Source organism: Boleophthalmus pectinirostris, unplaced genomic scaffold (assembly GCF_026225935.1).
Source record: "Boleophthalmus pectinirostris isolate CB_2022bp ecotype Guang Dong unplaced genomic scaffold, ASM2622593v1 HiC_scaffold_20, whole genome shotgun sequence".
NCBI classification, from domain to species: domain Eukaryota; kingdom Metazoa; phylum Chordata; class Actinopteri; order Gobiiformes; family Gobiidae; genus Boleophthalmus; species Boleophthalmus pectinirostris.
In genome coordinates, this window is record NW_026571153.1 from 25975718 (window position 1) to 25996169 (window position 20452).

The following is a 20452-nucleotide window of genomic DNA, read 5'->3' on the forward strand; positions in this document are numbered from 1 at the left end:
CTAAACCAGGTCTAAACCAGGACCTGCAAATCCTTCAGTCACTTTCATTCCCATTAATAAGGACTAAACCAAGACTAACCGAGGTCTAGACCAGGACCAAACCAGGATTACGTCAGAACTAAACCAGGACTAAACCAGGTCTACATCAGGACTATCTTCTCTTCTCTAACTACTCAGACATGTGACCTTTTCAAACCTGTTCTCTTTAATTGTATTTGAGAAAACCGTTTTAAATCCGTGGAGAAGAATGTCCCACGAGTTTGATCTCATTACGATAAACTAACCCTGGACATGTGAGCGCCTCCACAGACCTGACGCCACGCTCGCAAACCGCAAATCTCGAATCAAAAAATCTCAAAATCCTGGTCCGACCTGAGCTGAGAACTGTACAGATACAAGAGGACCGTGACGAGAAGAGAATATGATTATCACAAAATCTACATTGCTTAAAAAAAAAAGACGAGTTTTATCTTAATTTAATTTGTCTTACTCGACCTTCTCTAACAGGCTGGACATTCCAAAAGTAAGGAGCAAATTGATAAAGAATCTGAAGAATCTGAATTGAAGATAAAACGTACGCAATAAAGTTACAGTTAATTTAATTGTGAGGGTTTTAAATTGGGGCATCCGTGATTAAAGGTTCTGGATTACGCAAAAAAACGACTCTTGTGAGCTTTAAGTTTCCTCTTCAAAAAACACACCTGGAGTTGTTTTTTGTTTCGTTCCCACTTTATTATTAGAGATGTAACAAAAACCAAAATACCGTGAGATCGTATTGTCAAAGTTCTCACAATAATATCGTAGAACACGGGTGTCAAACATAAGGCCCGGGGGCCAGATCCGGCCCTCCAAGACTTTTAATGTGGCCCTTGGGTGATTTTCTACTAAAATATTTTAATTATATTTTCTATTAAAATATTGGTAATTTTCTGTGGTGCTTAGCATAGCAGCGTCTCCAGAGTCTCTGTGCGTGGCCCCTCCCACCAGAGCAGCACAAATGAAGACTTGTCTCTGTCCAAACACTTTTAAAGGTTGTATAGAGGATTTTTTTAAGGGAAGAGAAATACAGCGACAGTCCTTGTGTGCATTCAGAATTACTGTTGAAGTTTCCTGTCTAGAAGTAATTCAGCGACCGACGCGTCAGTTTTTAGACCCTTCGTCTTCTTCGGTTGCGCCATCGCTGGACGAGATCTCCAAGAATCACCTCAGTTTGGCTTTGCTCCTTTTCCTCTTCTCTTCTTCTTTCAGCGACCTCAAAAACTGACTTTTTCTTCTTTCTTTTGCGGCGAACCGGTCGGATTCTCGTCCGCCGTCGCGACAAACTTTGTGCGAAATGCGAGGAAGCGACAGTTCGAAAAAGCCTCTAAGAACCGCTGCGTAAACCACGAAATCCCCGCGCTCCGACGAGTCAGTTATACTAGGGAGTTTGATTGACAACCTAACAGCCAATAGAAAATGAGGGAGCCTCGTTTTCTATTGGCTGATGTTTATCTGGCCTCAACACGTCCACAGTTGATAGATTTTTATTTTTATTTTTTTTGGTCATCATAATTACAAAGCTGCTGCGTCTCTGTAATGGTATTTTAATCTTTCACTGACAGTTTGAAACAAAAAAAAATCCTCCATACAACCTTTAAAGGACGATCATTTTGACTGTTGACGTGACACCCTCATCAGAAAAATGTCCAACATGAGAAAAGTGGAGCCGAGTGAAAGATTTTCCAAGAAAAATTGACTTATTCCTGTTTGCATACAAGTTCATGTTAAAACTTTGTGTTGAAATTGAATTTTTCTTAAAGTTTCAGGTTGTTCATAATATTATAAACTTATAATAAGAAAAGAGTTCATCAATTAAAAAAGATTTCTGTAATAGATTTGTGTTCTCTGCACAAATATTTGAACTTATTGATTTTTGGGGTTTATATGACATGAGTTTTCTGATCCGGCCCCTTTGGGATCAAAGTAGGTTGGATACGGCCCCTGAACCAAAATGAGTTTGACACCCCTGTCGTAGAACATCACAATATATTGAATTACAAGTCTCTTTGCTTAAACTGAGAGTTATGGTGCAGCGATAGATAAAAAAAAGACAAAGGGAACTACATAAATCCGTGTGTCATTCCTTCATTCGTTATTCAATATAAAACCAAAAGTTAGAAAACTAAAGAACAACTATTTTCTTCATTATTTGTCTCCAAAACCAAAATGAAAAAACAGATAATGATTTGGTTTTTTCAGTTTTTGATTTTGTGTTTAAACGACTAATGGAAAAAAAAATAGATAATGGACGTTTCCCGTTTACGTGACTTAACTGGTCAGTCTGGTCCTGGTCTGGTCCTGGTCCTGTTCTTGATTTCAATCCTGGTCTCAGTTCTGGTCTGGTACCAGTCTCAGTCCTAGGCTCAATCCTGGTCTGGTCCCGGTTTCAATCACAGTCTGGTCCTTGTCTGGTCCTGGCCTCAGTCTTGGTCTGGTTCCGGTCTGGTCCTGGTCTTCTCAGTCCCAGTCTCAGTCCTGGTCCTGTTCCCGGTCTGGTCCTGGTCTCAGTCATGGTCTTGTTCCCGGTCTGGTCCTGGTCCTGGTCTCAGTCCTGGTCTGGTCCCGGACCTGGTTTAGTCCTGGTTCAGTCCGGCATCGCAGTCACAGAAGTCACGTAAACAGGAAACGGCCGTTATCCGTTTTTTAACACAAAATCGAAAACTGAAAAAATTAATCATTATCCGTTTTTTCATTTTGGTTTTGGAGACAAATAATGGAGAAAATAGTAGTTTTTTTTTTCATTTTCTTATTTTTGGTTTTATTTTGAAAAAACAAATGAAGGAATGATACACGGATTTACATAGACCATGATCCTTTGCTCCATTTCAGTGTAAACTACATGAAGAAATAACACTTCTAAAATCTTTTACGTCTTAGTTCTTTGGATTAAGTCTTGTCAAGGCATTTTAAGAGGGAAAAGTAGCATATTAACAGTTTTGTTAGACTCCACAAAATATCGCAATAAATATCGTACCGTGAGATGTATATCGTGAAAATATCGTACCGAGACATTTGAATATTGTTACATTTTTAATCGTGAGCCTCCCCATCATATCGTGAGCTTTCCTATGATATCGCAATAAATATCGTACTGTCAGGTTCATACAGTGATGATATCGTATTGTGAGACTTGATTATTGTTACACCCCTATTTATTATCAATCTTTCTACATCTCCAAAGCTCAAAATGCTCTGTTCCACCTTGTGATGTCATGAAACTGTAATTTTTAAGTTAACAGCTTCTTTTATCTTTAGTTCAGTAGAGATAGGCAATTCCAGAGCTGAAATGAACCATGTGTGAATGAAACAAAACACAACTCCAGGTTTGTTTATGATCAGCAAACAACATTAGGACATAGCTCAGAAATGAACATAATTTAAAATAAAAATAAAAATAGTAGGAGTGTGAAGAGCTGAACAGAAACCTGATCTTTTTAAGCTTGTTTTCTTGTTGTGGTAAAATAAACGAGCGGAGAGTCTGTTGTGAATGAGCTGTTGTTGTGTCCTTGGGCAAGACACTTAACACTTTTGACATGCACATTGTTGGGTTCTTATGATGTCATGGACGAGACTTGACTTTTACAATGCTTAAGTTAAAGGTGGACTGTGCAACTTGATTTATGGATGCGGCTTTAAAAGCCCATATTAACACTATTTCAGTTGTGTTTTAGTTTCATTCACACATGTTTGAGTAACTGTTTATTATTAGTCTGTCTACTTCTGAAAGCTCAAAATGCTCTGTTCCACCTTGTGATGTCACGAAGAGGTAGTTTTCAAGTTAACAGCTCCTTTTACTTTTATAAATTTCATTTATATATGCAGCTGATCTATGTTATAATGTAGTTTCCTCATCACAAACAGACCTGGAATTGTGTTTTGTTTCATTCACACATGTTTAATTCACAGATCCTGCGTATTTACATTTAGAGAGTTCTCTGGCCCACCTTGTGATGTCATACTGGTAATACAGGAAGTGCTTCACTATGTTTTTAAACTCCATACAGTTTCACCAGAATCATTTGGATCATTTCAGATCTGGAATTGCCAATCTCTACTGAACTAATGCAAGGCAAGTTTATTTGTGTAGCACAATTCGTACACAAAGTAATTTAAAGTGCTTTACAGAATAAGAAATATATTTAAATCACAATACAAACAAATCAAAACATACATAATCATCATCAAATTAAAAAGAGAGAGAGAAGAGTGTGGAATGAAAAATGAAAACCTTTCAGTCATGTGCAGCTGAACAGACTGTTTTGAGCCTGGATTTAAACAGCGTCAAATGAGAGGCCTGACTCACATGTTCAGGAAGACTGTTTCAGGTTTTAGATGCATGAATCTGAAATGCTGATTCCCCGTGTTTAGTCGTGACTCTGGGCACCAGCAGGAGGCCGGTCCCTGAGCTCCTCAGAGTGCGAGATGGTTCATATGTCACTAACATGTCACAGATGTACTTTGGTGCTCGGCCGTGGAGAGACTTGTACACAAGCTATGAAACCGCTTTTAAGTCTATTCTCTGAGCCTAAAGGTAAACTAAAGGTAAAAAGAGCTGTTAAGTTGAAAGCTACCTCTTCGTGACATCACAAGGTGGAACAGAGCAGTTTGAGCTTTGGAGATGGAGACAGACTAATAAACCAGGGTTGCTCAAACATGTGTGAATGAAACAAAACACAACTCCAGGTCTGTTTGTGATGAGGAAAACAACATTATAACAGAAATCAGAAAATAGTGTCCTATTTAAAGCTGCATCCATAAATACATTTGTAAATGTAAAAGGAGCTGTTAACTTGAAAACTACATGATGACATCCTAAGGTGGAACAAAGCCGGACCTAAATTAAATATGTGGAATATCTATGACTTATTGATTTACTTAAAAATATCTACCTTCCATTTCTGCTCTATTTGCTGATTTCGGCAAATCTAAACTATTGGAGTCAATAATGAGAAAGCAGTATGAGCATGTGTAGTGACGATGCTGATGATGTTGAAGAGCCTGTCTCCTGTTTAGACCCTCAGAGGGCGGACATGTTTAAAACTCTCCTGTTTACATCAGGGCGGTATTTCCTTTGGACCAAACCCACAGAGACCACAGCCTTGTCTGACCGGGTTTGTGGCTCTGCTATTGTATCAGATGCCCTACCACATAGATATCTTTGTTTATCATCGTTAAAGCATTACGCGAAATGGACTGTGTAACTTTTCTGGTGGTGGGTCCGACAAACGCTTTTCTCCATGCAGATGTTGTTTTGTCTGGAATGTTTCACAATATGGCATTAAACCTTTCTATCTTCATGGAGACAAATCAGACCAAGTTACAGGTCAGATCTGTGGAGAGGGGACCCCACTCACAGTCAGAATGCCTGTTTTTCGAGGTATTTTTGAGCTATAAACTCACCTGTAATTGAATAAATGTAAAGTATTGCTGTTTAATGTCATACTGTGGAACATTCCAGGCCAAACAATAACATATCTATAGAAATGCTCCGCCACAAAAGTTACACAATGCACCCTTAAGACAATATTTTGAAATCTTTTTGCTCTTGTTCTCGTGACAGTTGTGACGTCTTTTTGTTTTTGTTGTCATGAAATCTGCACTGACCTTTAACTGAGTAATTTTACCTTCAACACAATGGTTCCTTAAGGCGAGAAACTAAAAATAAATATTGGTGTTAAGTGGAAAGTGAGAGACAGAGAGAGGGAAAGGAGGGTGAAAGTATAGTTTTCTTCTCCTCTTTGTAAACTCTATGGTTCCTCCAGGTGAGAAGCTCAAAATAAGCACAGGTGTTAGTGAGAGAACAGAGGGAGGAGAGGGAGAAAAAAGAGGAGAGGAAGTATTTCTTTTCCTCTTTGTAAATTTTATTGCTCCTTCAGGCTAGAGGTTAAAATAATCTAGTTTTAGTGTTGATACTTTGCAGCTGATGTCATTTCATGTGTTTTATGATTATAACTGTGACAAGTACACATTTTAAGTATCTGTACTTTACTTACTTTATTTTTAAGTGGACACTGTTTACTTTTTACTGTTTACTACTATTTTATTTTATTTTTTTTTTTTTAACTTGGCTGAAAAGTAAAAGTATTTTTATTATAGTTTGTGTAAATAACCTATAGTATAATTTGTCTTGGTTAAAATCTCTTGTGACATTTTAAATGATTAATTTTATATTGCACTATTTTCTGTTGTTAACCATTAACTTATGTGTTTATGTTTAGCACTTTTATTTTGAAGGGTTTATTTTCATTTACTGTATTTTCTGCACTATAGGAGCTCTGGATTATAAGGCGCACTGTTACTGAATGGTCTATTTTCAAACTTTTTTCACATATAAACCACACCGGACTATAAGGCGCATTAAACGAAACACAACAGTTAGATAAGTCAGTCAAACTTTATTTAACGCGTTCACAATAACTCTCAACTTTGTTCAATTGTAATGTGTAAAAAAATACTGTCTGAGACGCTAAATTGTTAGTGTTTTCACAATAACTCATAATTGTTCAAACAGTTGGGTGATTACAGCGTCCAGCACGCCCACATCCCTCTCGTCATTATCTGAGTCAGTGTGGTTACTGTTACCTGCAGTTCAGTGATGATTCTGGTCTTGGTGAAAGCTCAGACCACAGTTGATACTGATCCTTAGCCCAGGCGTCCACGATCCATTGGCAGATCGTGGCGCAAGTCGCTCGGCGCTGTCTCTCTGTCTTGGTGAATGTGTGTTCGTCTTCTCTCATCCACTGCTCCCACACAGCTCACACTTTCACTTTATAATAGCCTTGAGTTTAAAGTGGGCGTTGTAAGCGTGTCTCTTGACAGGTGCATTTTGATATCAAAAGGAATCACAGTATGTATTACTCCTGATGCTCCTGACTACAGGAGCCGTAATGCTGCAAGTGGTGCGGCTTTGTAGTTTACTAAAGTCGTACTAAGACACTTGAATAAATTCATATATAAAGCGCTCTGGATTATAAGGCACGCAGTCGTTTTTTGATGAAATTAATGGCTTTTAAGTGCGCCCTATAGTGTGGAAAATACGGTAATTACCTTGACAACGAGAACGGAAAAAAAGTTATATGGAGCAAATGTATACATATATATATTTTTTGGTATTTTCTTTGTTTAGCTTCCCCTCTGAAGAGGCACAAAGGTATGTTATCGATTTAAATATTTATTTTGAATAACTTTGTGTCTCTAGCTGTTATTGTTGATTGGTGTTGTCAAGATGAATGTAAATAATAATCAAACTTGCGTTGAGTTTTGTTTATGCGTATTTACAGCCTGTATTTTGTATTCCTTATAGCTCTTATAGCAGATTGGAGGATTTATTGCCGTTAAACCCAAAAATCACCAGTATACAAAGAATAAAAACAGCTAGAAAAACACTATTGATTCAAATGTTTCTGTTGAACAAAATTCAGCACAAATCTTAAAATAAAAAAATCAATATTTGAAGTTTTATAAGATCTCAAAATCATGACATACGTTTACTTTTAATTCTTTCAGTATATTTTCAAACAGGTACTTTAATAATAATGCATCAGTTTTTATACAGTGTTTTTTTGGACACTCAAAGACACTTTACAGTTCATTATTCATTCACACCATACTCAGGGATGGTAAGATACTACTGTAGCCACAGTTGCCCTGGGGCAGACTGACGGAAGCGAGGCTGCCAATCTGCGCCATCGGCCCCTCCAACCATCACTCACACACACCACTTTCATACTAGGCAATGTAGGTGAAGTGTCTTGCCTAAGGACACAACAACAGGTTTTACAACTGGCGCCCCACTGTGGCACCTGATTTTCCCAGCGGTCTCCCATTCAAGTACAAACCAGTCTCAGCCTTACTGAGCTTGTGAGACCTGACGGGATCAGGCTTTCACAAGCTGGTATGACCACATACTTGCAATACTTTTACATAAGTTGATTTTTTTCATGTGATACTTTTACTTGAAGATTATTTTACTCCAGTATTTGTACTTTTACTTAAGTTAAAAGTTAAAATTGAGTACTTCTTCCATCACTGTGTGACGGAAAGTGTGCAGAACCTTTTCTAAATCTATTCAAGGTCTAAAACAGAACTAAACCTTTGTCATAGAACCAAATGAGGTTCAATATGAACATGCAGTGGGCTCTCTATATCACTCTGGCTCCAGTTCACTTTCTGTTGCTGTCAGGCTTGTCATTTATAGTCTTATAATGTTCAAATTAACCAACTCTACATGATCCTGATGTGTTTATTTCACTATTTTGTCTATAAATCAAGATATGGACATTAATTACAGACATATCAGGTGTCTTCTTTACCCTGGTTGCTCCCACAAGCATTAGATAAAGGTTTGATTGACAGCCCAATGAGGTTCATTTGGTCTTCCTATAATTTGTGTTATTGGGTTTTTTCTTCAGATCAAGAGTTTGTTTTAATACCTGACAGTTTCGACTGCTTCCGTCCTCAGAGTGGTCACGTGATGTTGCTGTGACGTGTCCAATCAGCTTATTTATATGGGTTTTAGCGTCATCTTCCTACTAGAGGAGGTTGGACGACAGCGCCATCTACAGTCAGACTTCCTCAGGACAGTAATCCCATTTGTGTGAGATAAAAAGGTGTTAGCTCCGTCCGATGAGCTTCATTTGACTGGAGCCAAACACTATAGGTGACGTCACACTCACTTAGTCCACTTCTTTATACAGTCCATGAGTCCGCCCCAGGGCAGCTGTGGCTCCTTCTGCAGACAGAGGAAAATGACTGAACTTTTTGTGGAGCAAGTTTATGGAATCAGATGTGATTTTGTGATTTTTTTTTGATCTGGCCCATCCTGTTATGAAGCCCGAATCTACCCTGACCTTCTGACTCGGAAGTGCCCGCTGTCCCGCAGGAAGTGACTGATCAAAGATGGCGCTGAGTGACACAGATCAGGCAGAGAACAGGAAATCACTTTGACTGTAACACGCATTTTTCGCGCTTTATATAACTCCAGTCTTTGTGTTCTAATTGCTTTGTCTGGAACGTTTCACAGACCAAACCAGACCAGACCAGGTCAGATCTGTGGAGAGGCAACCCTGCTCACGGGCAGAATATATGTTTTTGTAGGTATTTTTAAGCTATACAACCACCTGTAATTGAATAAATGTAAGGCAGAGCTGTTTAAGGTCATACTGTCTCCATAGGAACAAGCAGGTGATGGATTTATTAATATATGCAGTCGGGTTGCCCAAATTTATGGACTAGATTCTGTTCAGATTTCAAGTTTAACCCTCGTAGAGCACCCATACTGCTACTTTTGACTTTTTTATGACCCAGTGATGCTCTCTACCTCTTCTCTTCACCTGACAACTCCAGATAGGTTTATGATGAAGAAACAACATTAAAACCTAGATTAGCTAAACAACATGTCCAAACTAAATCTGACAATTAACGATCATCGCATATTACTAGCAGGTCTTACAGCTGCCAGAAAAATGGTAATATGCCGGTGGAAATCAGTTCAACCTCTGACTGTGAGAGAATGGCTCCTATTTTTCGGAGAAATCGTTCAACTGGAGCTTTCTGCCGCTTGAATGCATGGAGCAAAAACCAAAAACATCTCTTGCTGGTACAATCTACTGGTCAAATTGAGATCTGAATCTACCTGGAGATTTTTCATTATAATATATGTTCTTAGAATGTACACAATGTATATACTCTTTGTCAAATTTCTATGCATGGTATGTAATAAGAATGTGTAACGCAATTTCTGCTGATGTCTTTGACGGAGGAAATTTGCTCTTGTTTTGTATAGAGGGAATATAAACCTGGACATGTTTGTCTTTCTTTATATATATATGTGTGTGTGCGTGTGTGTGTGTGTGTGTGTGTGTGTGTGTGGGGGTGTGTGTGTATATACATGTATATATAATATATATACTATAATATGTGTATATGGGTATGTGTGTTTCTGTAGATGCTGTATATGTGTATTATAAATGTATATGTGTGTATTCTGTATATGTATTTATGTGTATGTATGTGTGTGTACATATGTTTTCTGCAGATACCCATCAGCTGGGAGTTTAAGGGTGGGGGTTGTGGGGTTCAAAAGGGAGAAAAATGTCATGCTAACTGGAATATATATAGCTACAAATAATAGCACTTGAATAAAAATTTGATCACAACAACAACAAAAAAAGAAAACATAGATCCGAAAATAGCATAACATGGGCCCTATCATTTAAAAGTGGAAAAAAATTAATAAATATTATTTTTTTGTATTTTGAGCTCAGAAATGTTTTAGCGTTCTCCTGCAGGGGGCACTGTGAGGCTGTAGATACATAGGGAGATTTTTAGATGTTTGTTACTGTGAAATCACTTATCAGGAGTAACCCAAGGTGCACTTTTAGACCTTTTTTTTCCCCAGCAGATCCATAAATAACAATGATACACATGTTTTCCTGCCATAATCTGTTTTTTAAGTAGTGGCCCCATAAATGACTCAAGTCAGAGTAAAAAAGTACTTTGGAAAACTACTACTTGAGTAAAAGTAACTTAAAGGCGCACTATGTAAATTTTGGTTGGGCATCCATCACCTGCTTGTTTCTATGGAGATGCCATTGCTCTGCCTGGAATGTTCCACAGTGTGACTTTAAACAGCTCTACTTTACATTTATTCAATTACAGGTGGTTTTGCAGCTCAAAAATACCTAGAAAACATTCTGACTCTCCACAGATCTGACCTGTAACTTGGTCTTGTTTGTAACTTGATTGGTCAAGTTGCATTTTATCTTAAGTACTGTTACTTCAATACAAATATTACTCACATAAGGAATAAAAGTATGCTGGAAAAGTACAGTTTCTTTAAAAAGTTACTAATGTATCAGACTATGAATACCACTTAAACTTAGATTTAGACAAACTTTATTGATCCACAAGAGGAATTATTTGGACACAGTAGCTCACACATCACAGTATATTATAAGAACAGAGAGACTGGTGTCAAATAAAGAATAATTCTATAAATACAAGTAAAAGTCCCCGCTCTGTGCACTTTCTTCATGTTTGAATAGTTCTGGAGGGTGCAGTGTCAGGTCCAGACTGATATATCTCCTCCTCAAGTGTTTTTGGACCTGAAGTTCCTGTGACTCAATTTCGAAATATTTCTGAAATGAGGCAAGGTTTAGACCAGGATTGGAAAAGAGAGGAAAAAGTCTTAGGAGTGACTCTGAGGAAAACAAAACATACTTTACTACTACTGGAATTACGAAGGCTTTTTCCGTGGTAACTGCAGAACATTCCACCTCGGGAATAGAGTTGGAACACACCCAACGTGATGTCAAGTATCAGTATTTAGTGCATATTTCTAAATTTGTGCTGCAGGCATGGGGTAACCAGAACAAGAGCAAAATTTTGATTAAAAATAGGCAAGGCAAGGCAAGTTTATTTGTATAGCACAATTCGTACACAAAGTAATTCAAAGTGCTTTACAGAATAAGAAATACATTAAAATCATAATAAAAACAAATCAAAACATAAATAATCATGAAGATTAAAATTAAAAAAGAGAGACATAAATTGGAGAGAAGAGTGCGGAATGAAAACCTTTCAGTTATTTGCACAGTTAAACAGAAATGTTTTGAGCCTGGATTTAAACAGCGTCACAGAAGAGTCTGTCTCACATGTTCAGACTGTTCCAGGTTTTAGCTGCATGAACCTGAAATTCTGACTCCCCTTGTTTAGTCGTGACTCTGGGCACCAGCAGGAGGCCGGTCCCTGAGGCTCCTCAGAGTGCGAGATGGTTCATATGACACTAACATGTCACAGATGGACTTTGGTGCTCGGCCATGGAGAGACTTGTACAAGCAGAGCTGCTTTAAAGTCTATTCTCTGAGGCACAGGAGCCAGTGCAGAGACCTGAGCACAGGACTTATGTGCTCGTACTTCCTAGTTCAAGTAAGAACCTGAGCTGCAGCGTTCTGGATGTTCTGGATGTTCTGGATGTTCTGGATGTTCTGGATGTTCTGCAGCGTCTCACAGCTCGTTTGGAGAGACCAGTGAGCAGACCATTACAGTATCTAATCTACTGGAGACAAACGCATGGATAAGTTTCTCCAAGTCTGCTTTAGACAGTAAACCTTTGATTTTTGCTATGTTTTTTAGATGGTAAAAGGCTGCAGATGTTATTGATTTGATGTGGCTGTTAAAGTTCAAGTCTGAGTCCATTATTACCCCTAGATTTCTTGCCTGATTTGAAGGTTTTAGAGAGAGAGACTGGAGGTGACTGCTGACACTGTCCCTTTGTTTCTGTGGACCAAACACTATGACTTCAGTCTTGTCCGAGTTTAGCTGGAGAAAGTTGTTTTGCATCCACACACTGATCTGTTGGATGCAGTGACCAAGTGAGTCCACTGGTCCATAGTCTCCTGCTGCCAGAGAGACGTAGATCTGAGTGTCATCTGCATAATTGTGGTAGGACACATTATTGCTGCTTATTAACTGGCCTAATGGCAGCATGTAGAGATTGAACAACAGGGGGCCCAGGATTGACCCCTGAGGCACCCCACAGGTCAGGCCACAAATAATGTAAAAACAGGACCAGACAGGGTTTGCATTGCGTCATCATAGTAACTACTGAACATTCCACCATAGAGATACATGTAGAGCTCCTCCATTGTGATGTCACTGCAAAGTATCAACACAAAAAGACTGATTATTTAAGTATTAAAGGGAAAATGATAAAACCAAGCTCCCTGTTTGTATGTTTGAGTTTTTGATTAGAGTCCTACATGTCTGCTGCAACTGGACAGTCTTTACTACAGGTTACCATGACAACGATTTCTCTAATTCATTATTTTATTTCATTGGCTGTAAAAAAGGTCGTGGGTCAATTGTTTTTTGGAGTCTAAACAGCACAGCCACATAAGGGGTTCAGAAATGAATGGAATTTTCTTTGATTTCACCAAGTCAGAGCTATTTGGTCCATGTACCATTTGTTCTTTTGGATTTCAGTTAAGAATGAAAAACAATAAAATGGGAAAACAGTTTAATATTTCATTATTCTGTTTTAGTGTCAAACATAAAATTGATTTCAACCTCTATTTCCAATATTTAATTAAAGTTTATTTCAAATAACACCGATCAAAAACGTTCTCAGTGCCTATTTTAATTTGGATATTTTGTTCTCTTTGGTTTATTTGCCCTGCTTAGCGCATGTGAATTCAATGTGAATTCAATGTCAACTGAGGAGATTCCTACTGACATAAATACACACAAGCAGCATTTTCACTGAAATTGACATAAAACACCTTTTACAGTATCACAACTAGAATGTAGATACTTAAATTTAAAGCCTCAATAAACCTCATAAACCTCAACAATTCAAAGTTGGATCAGTGATAAATCTCATTAGTTAACAAAAGAAGAAGCGGAAATTTTACAATGTAAACAATGTTTATTTTGTTATTTGGCTATACCAGCTTGTAAAAGCCTGATCCTGTCAGATCACAGAAGCTAAGCAGGGCTGGGCCTGGTTAGTACTTGGATGGGAGACACTGGGAAAATCAGGTGCCACAGGGGAAAGCCAGTCGCAAAAAACTGCCGTAGTGTCCTTAGGCAAGACACTTTGCCTTGTATGAAAGTGGTGTGTGCATGAGTGATGGTGGTGGTCGGAGGGACCAATGGCGCCGATTGGCATGGCAGCCACGCTTCTGTCACTATGCCCCAGGGCAGCTGTGGATACAATTGTAGCTTACCATCACCGGGTGTGGAGAAGAAGAAGAATAAATAATGAAAAAAAAAAAACAAAAAAAAGCTCTGTAAAGTGTCTTTGTGACATGTCTGTGAAAAGCACTATATACATAAAAAAGACTTACTTATTTAAATCATTATTTAGAAATCTTAGGACATGAGTAATTATTATTCACAGTATAGAAATATATATATACCCTTAACCAATGCTTCATTCTAAATATTAAAATGACAGTTTACAGTACTTTACTGTACTAAAATTAGTTCATGTGAAGCAAAGTCTGAAAAAGCAAAAAATAAATATAAGCCTTATGAGTAAAAGTATGGACAGATGAGACTGAGTGTAGCCTCCTTTGTTCAGCTGACACTGAATTCACACACGGCATCTGGGGCCAATAAACCAGAATAAAATATCTACATTAAAATAGGCTCTGAGACTGTATTTTTTATTTTTATTTTTTTTGACAGGTATATGAAATAACAAACTGTTTTCCCATTTTATTGTTTTTCATTCTTAATTGAAATTCAAAAGAACAAATGACACAGACCCTGTTTGATTGAAGTTGTGTATTGTTGTATTTGACTCATTGCTCTGCTGAATGTTTTTGTAATATCAGAAGTGACCACCAGGGGGAGGTGTGACACGGCTCAGATTCAAACTTCACATGTTTACGTCTTTGTAAATAGGTCAAAGGTCCCAGTTTGGCACTTTATTTGATGTTTACATCCTCCTCTAAGAGTTACCACCACCTCTCTCTCTCTCTCTTTATTTCTTCTCTATTTATCATTCTTCTCTCTTATACTCTCTTTCTCTCCTTCTTCCCCTCACTTTCTTCCATCATTCTGTCTATCTCTCTTTATTTCCATCTACTTTCTGCCTCTCTTTCTCTTCACTTTCTGTCTTAGTCTCTCTATCCTGTCTCGCTTTGTTGTCTTCTCCTCTTTCTGCCTCCGTTCTTCTCCTTCTCTCTCCTCACTTTCTCACTTGCTCTCTCTCTGTTCCGTCTCTCCTCCTCTCCTCTTGCAACCTCCTCTCCTCTCCGTCCCCCTCTTTCTCTTTTGCTTTCTCTCTCGCTCCCTCTTTTCTCTTCTGCTCTTTCTCTATTCACTTTCTCCTTCTCCTCTTTCTGTCTCCTTTCCTCATCCTTCCATCCTTCTCCCTGTCTCTCTCTTTCTCTCTGTTTATGCTGTCCGTTCCTCGAAGCATGTGGAGTGTTGATCTAACTCACAGCGTGCCTCCTCCTCCTCCTCCCCCTCTCTTTTCCTCTCTCCTACTGTTTTAAATTATCTCCTTACCCTTCTCTCTTCTTCCCCTCCACCCCTCCTTCCTTCACATCTTTCGCTTCCTCTCTCCTTCCACTTTGGGCTCTTAAATCAGACCGATTCTGCAAAATCAATCTCCTCTATATCCTCCCCCTCTCTCCTTATGTCTCTTTTCTCTCTCTCATCCCTTTCTCTCTCCTGTCTCCTCCCCATCTCTCTCTTTTCCTCTCTTCTTCTTCTCTCTCTCTCTCCTCCCTTTCTCTCCCCTCTGTGCTCTCGTCCTCTCTTTCTCTCTCTCCACTGTCTCCTCCTCCTCTCTCCCTCTCTTTCTCCACTGTCCCCCTTTCCTTCTTTCTCTTCTTCTCTCTCACTCTCCTTTCTTTCTCTCTCTTTCTCCTTCCCCTCTGTGCTCTCTCATCCTCTCTCTGTCTCTCTCTCCTTCTCTCTCTTCTTTTTCTTTCTCTCCTCCCTTTCTCTCCTCTGTCTCCTCTGTGCTTTCTCCTCTTCCCCCCTTCTTTCTTTTTTCTCCTCTCCCTCTGTGCTCTCTCCTTCTCTCTCCTTTTTCCCTCGCTCTCTCCTCTCCCTCTGTGCTCTCTCCTCCCCTCTTTCTCTTCCTCTCTCTATTGTCTCCTGCCCCTCTCTCCTTCTCTCTGTTCTTCTTCTCTCTCGCTCTCCTCTCTTTCTCCCTCCTGTGTCCTAACCCTATGTGCTCTCTCCTCTCTCCCCCTTTCTCTCTCTCTCTCCTCCATCCTCCTTCTTTCTCTTCTTCTTCTCTCTCTCCTTCCCCTCTGTGCTTTCTCCTCTCTTCCCCCTCTCTATTTTTAACATCTCCCTCTGTGCTCTCTCTCCTCCTCTCTCTTCCTCTCTCCACTGTCTCCTCCTCCTCTCTCCTTCTCTCTCTTCCTCCCTCCACTGTCTCCTCCTCCTCTCTCCTTCTCTCTCTTCCTCCCTCCACTGTCTCCTCCTCCTCTCTCCTTCTCTCTTCCTCCCTCCACTGTCTCCTCCTCCTCTCTCCTCCTCTCTCTCTCCCTCCACTGTCTCCTCCTCCTCTCTCCTTCTCTCTCTTCCTTTTCTCTCTTTTTTCTCCTGTGCTCTCTCTCTTTCTCTCTCTCTCCTCCTCCTCTCATCTTTTCTCCCTTCTTCATCTCTCTCCTGTCTCCTCCCCCTCTGTGTGCTCTTCTCCTCTCTTTCTCTCTCTCTCTTTCTCCTCCGTCCTCTGTATTCTCTTTCTCTCTCTCCACTGTCTCCTCACCCTCTCTCACTCCATCTCTCTCCACTGACCCCCTCTCCTTCTCTCTTCTTCTTCTCTCTCTCATCCTCTTTCTCTCTACTGTCTCCTCCCCCTTCCTCTTCTTTTTCTTCCTCTCCTCCCTTTCTTTCTCCTGTGCTTTCACCTCCTCTCTCCTTCTCTCTCTCTTTCTCCTCCCCCTCTGTCCTCTCTCCTCTCTCTCTCTCTCTTCTTCTCTGTCTCTCTCTACTGTGTCGTCCTCTCTCCTTCTCTCTTATTTTTCTTCCTCTCCTCCCTTTCTCTCTCCTGTGCTTTTTCCTCCTCCTCTCTCTCTCTTCCCCCTCTGTGCTTTCTCCTCCTCTCTCCCTCTCTCTCTTCTTCTTCTTCTCTCTCTTTCTCCCCCTCTGTGCTCTCCTTCTTCTCTCTCTCTCTCTCTCTCTGTCTCTCTCTACTGTCTCCTCCTCCTCTCTCTCTCTTTCTCTCTTCTTTTTCTTCCTCTCCTCCTTTTCTCTCTCCTGTGCTTTCTCCTCTCTCTCTCTTTCTCTTCCCCCTCTGTGCTTTCTCCTCCTCTCTCCTTCTCTCTCTTCTTCTTCTTCTCTCTCTCCTCCCCCCGTGCTCTCTCCTTTCTCTCTTCCTCTCTCTACTGTCTCCTCCTCCTCTCTCCTTCTCTCTCTTCTTCCCTCTTTCTCCTCCCCCTCTGTGCTCTCTCTCTCTCCCTCTCTACTGTCTCCTTCTCCTCTCCCCTTCTCTCTCTTCTTCTTCTTCTCTCTCTTTCTCCTCCCCCTCTGTGCCCTCTCTCTCTCTGTCTCTCTCTTCCTCTCTGTCTTTTTCTACTGTCTCCTCCTCCTCTCTCCTTCTCTCTTCTTTTTCTTCCTCTTCTCCCTTTCTCTCTCCTGTGCTTTCTCCTTCTCTCTCCTTCTCTCTTTTTCCTCCTCCTCTGTGCTCTCTCCTCTTTCTCCACTGCCCCCCTCCTTTCCTTCTCTCTCTCTCCCTCTCTCTCTGGACTGTCTCCTCCCCCTCTCTGCTCTCTCCTCCCCTCTCGTTCTTTTATCCTCTCTGTCTCCTCCCTCTCTCACTTCAGTCCGTCGCTCTGTTCAAGTCACATTCACCATTTAAACCTGTGGATTTTATTTCAGCAAATTCCCAACAAAAACAGGTAGAATTTCACAACTTTTGACCAAAATTGTGTTTGTAAATTTGTTTTTTCTTTGGCTCTTTGGGTTCAGTTTCGTTGGATGGTGAAATATAAATGTAAAATGACTTTATAAAGCAGCATGTTTCACTTGACAGGACTGAGGACGGCTTTTATTTCTTCACTAAAATGATTTTTATTCACAATATTTTACTTCAAATATACTATATACTGCACTTTTTTTAGTAGTAGTGTTAGTATTTTAGAATTGGTCACCCTGAGTATTTCATTAAAGCCACAGTGTGTAACTTTTACGCTCAAAAACAGATTCAGTAAAAGCATGTTATTTTTTCATGTGTTCATGTGCATTCGGGCTCGCCTCTCCACAAACCCGACTCTTATTTGGCCCGGAGGAGGGTCTTGTCCTGCTTGTTTCCATGGAAATGTTGTTGCTTTGGCTGTAATATTCCACAGTACGGCATTAAACGTATCTGAAGTATGGTTTTAACTTTCTATTTCCAAGCAGGTGATGTTTGATTTAAAAATAATATTCGGACGACATCATCTTTTCGTTGTTTGATTTCGTCTGAATTTTAAAGCTGCACCATGTAACTTTTCCGTTGAAGCTGGTTGTCTCCATGGAGATGTTATTGCTTGGCCCTGAATGTTCCATAAAGTGGCATTAATCTTATTTATCGCCATAGAAAAAGAGTCAGAATGCATGTTTTGTCCATTTTATTGACTGAACCAAGACTAAACCATACTGAACCAGGACTAAACCAGGACTGAACCAGAACTAAACCAGGACTAAACCAGGACTGAACCAGGACTAAACCAGGACTAAACCAGACTTGAACCAGGACTGAACCAGACTAAACCAGGACTGAACCAGAACTAAACCAGGTCTAAACCAGGACTAAACCAGTCTAAAACCAGGACTAAACCAGGACTGAACCAAGACTAAACCAGGTCTAAACCAGGACTAAACCAGGTCTAAACCAGGACTAAACCAGGACTGAACCAGACTAAACCAGGTCTAAAACAGGACTAAACCAGGACTAAACCAGGACTGAACCAGGTCTAAACCAGGACTAAACCAGGACTGAACCAAGACTAAACCAGGACTGAACCAGGGCTAAACCAGGACTGAACCAGAACTAAACCAGGTCTAAACCAGGACTAAACCAGGTCTAACCAGGACTAAACCAGGACTGAACCAGGACTAAACCAGGTCTAAACCAGGACTAAACCAGGTCTAAACCAGGACTAAACCAGGACTGAAACCAAGGACTAAACCAGGTCTAAACCAGGACTAAACCAGGACTAAACCAGGACTGAACCAGGACTAAACCAGGACTAAACCAGGTCTAAACCAGGACTAAACCAGGACTGAACCAAGACTAAACCAGTCTAAACCAGGACTAAACCAGGACTAAACCAGGACTGAACCAGACTGAACCAGGACTAAACCAGGTCTAAACCAGGACTAAACCAGGACTGAACCAAGACTAAACTAGGTCTAAACCAGGACTAAACCAGGAACTGAACCAGGACTAAACCAGGTCTAAACCAGGACTAAACCAGGACTGAACCAGGACTAAACCAGGACTACACCAGGACTACACCAGGACTGAACCAGGACTGAACCGAGGACTGAACTGAGGACTAAACCAGAACTGAACTAGGTCTAAACCAGGACTAAACCAAAAGTGAACCAGAGCTAAACCAGAACTGAACCAGGACTAAACTAGGACTAAACAAGGACTGAACCAGGACTAAACTAGGACTAAACCAGGACTGAACCAGGACTAAACTAGGACTAAACCAGGACTGAACCAGGACTGAACCAGGACTAAACCAGGACTAAACCAGGACCGAACCAGGTCTGCTGCTGATATTGCTGTGATTTTAGCAAATTTGTATGAAGAAAAGCCCACCACTTCAATCCAGGATAAAAAAGCAGTGTAACGCGCGACATTGACATTTGTTCAGAGTAAAATATTATAATTTTTTTCCCCTGTAATGTCTGCGTTACAGCAAAAAGCAATGCATTACAGTAATTTGTTACTTTTATAACGTGTTACTAACACTGATTATTACAGGCAATAATCATAAACCATATTTAAAGGTCCAATGTTACACAAAATTGTGAGCTTTTCGCCGTGTTATAATGTTGTTTCCTTCTCAAAAACATACCTGGAGTTGTGTTTTGTTTCATTCAGTTACCATTTATTATTAGTCTGTCTACATCTCCAAAGCTCGTCCTACATCTCCTAATGCTCTGTTCCACCTTGTGATGTCATGTGGTGGCAGTTTAGCAGTTAAAATCAACCTTTTTACCTTTAGTTTAGTAAATTCCAGAGCTGAAATGATCCAAATGATTCCAGTGAAGGTGTTTGGAGTTTAAAAACACAGTGGAGCACTTTCAGTATTACCGCATGACATCACAAGGTGGAACAGAATGTGTGAATGTGTGAATGAAACAAAACACAACTCCAGGTGTGTTTGTGATGAGGAAACAACACTAGAACATACAGTAGATCAAAACATTGCGTAATATGGCTTTTTAAGCTTAAACTGATTTCCTCACTAATCCTTAAATTGCGAGAACCTCTTTCATTCATTGTCCTCTGTTGCGTTAGCTCTCAAAGATTCTTCTGGTGCATTGGCTCAAAGGCACAAAGGCAATCCCATTTCCTGCTGGAGTCAATCTCACCTCAGTCCAGTGGAGTCTGGAATGTGACCCGTGCTCAGAGTGTAACGCACAAACCCACAACCCATCAGACAAATTAGAACAAAAGACGACAACTGACCTCATACTTTTACTCCTACTTGAGTACAGAGCTCTTTCAGATAGAATTTAGTTTGTCTCATGTTTGTATCTGTTCTTTGAAAACACTAAATTTTGTGGATTCTTTAATGTTTTCTCCTTCACATTACATTCACACACCTAAATGAGTTACTTAAAGGGCCTGTATTGCATTATTTTCTGATCTACAATGTTGTTTCCTCGTCACAAACAGACCTGGAGTTGAGTTTAGTTTCAGTCCCACATGCACAGAAAAAAG

General features: G+C 40.0%; 1 protein-coding gene across 2 annotated transcripts in view; it reads left to right on the plus strand.

Annotated features, from left to right (window-relative positions):
* The window catches only part of arhgap36 (Rho GTPase activating protein 36), a 93117-nt gene that overhangs the window by 9360 nt on the left and 63305 nt on the right, over positions 1-20452 (plus strand). Inside the window, exon 1 of one of the 2 annotated variants that reach the window (XM_055156274.1) lies at positions 17342-17408. The exons of the other annotated variant lie outside the window; for it this stretch is intronic. The gene's annotated coding sequence lies outside the window, so the exon portion shown is untranslated. Of the gene's footprint in view, positions 1-17341; positions 17409-20452 lie in introns of those variants that run through there. 2 annotated transcript variants of the gene reach the window in all.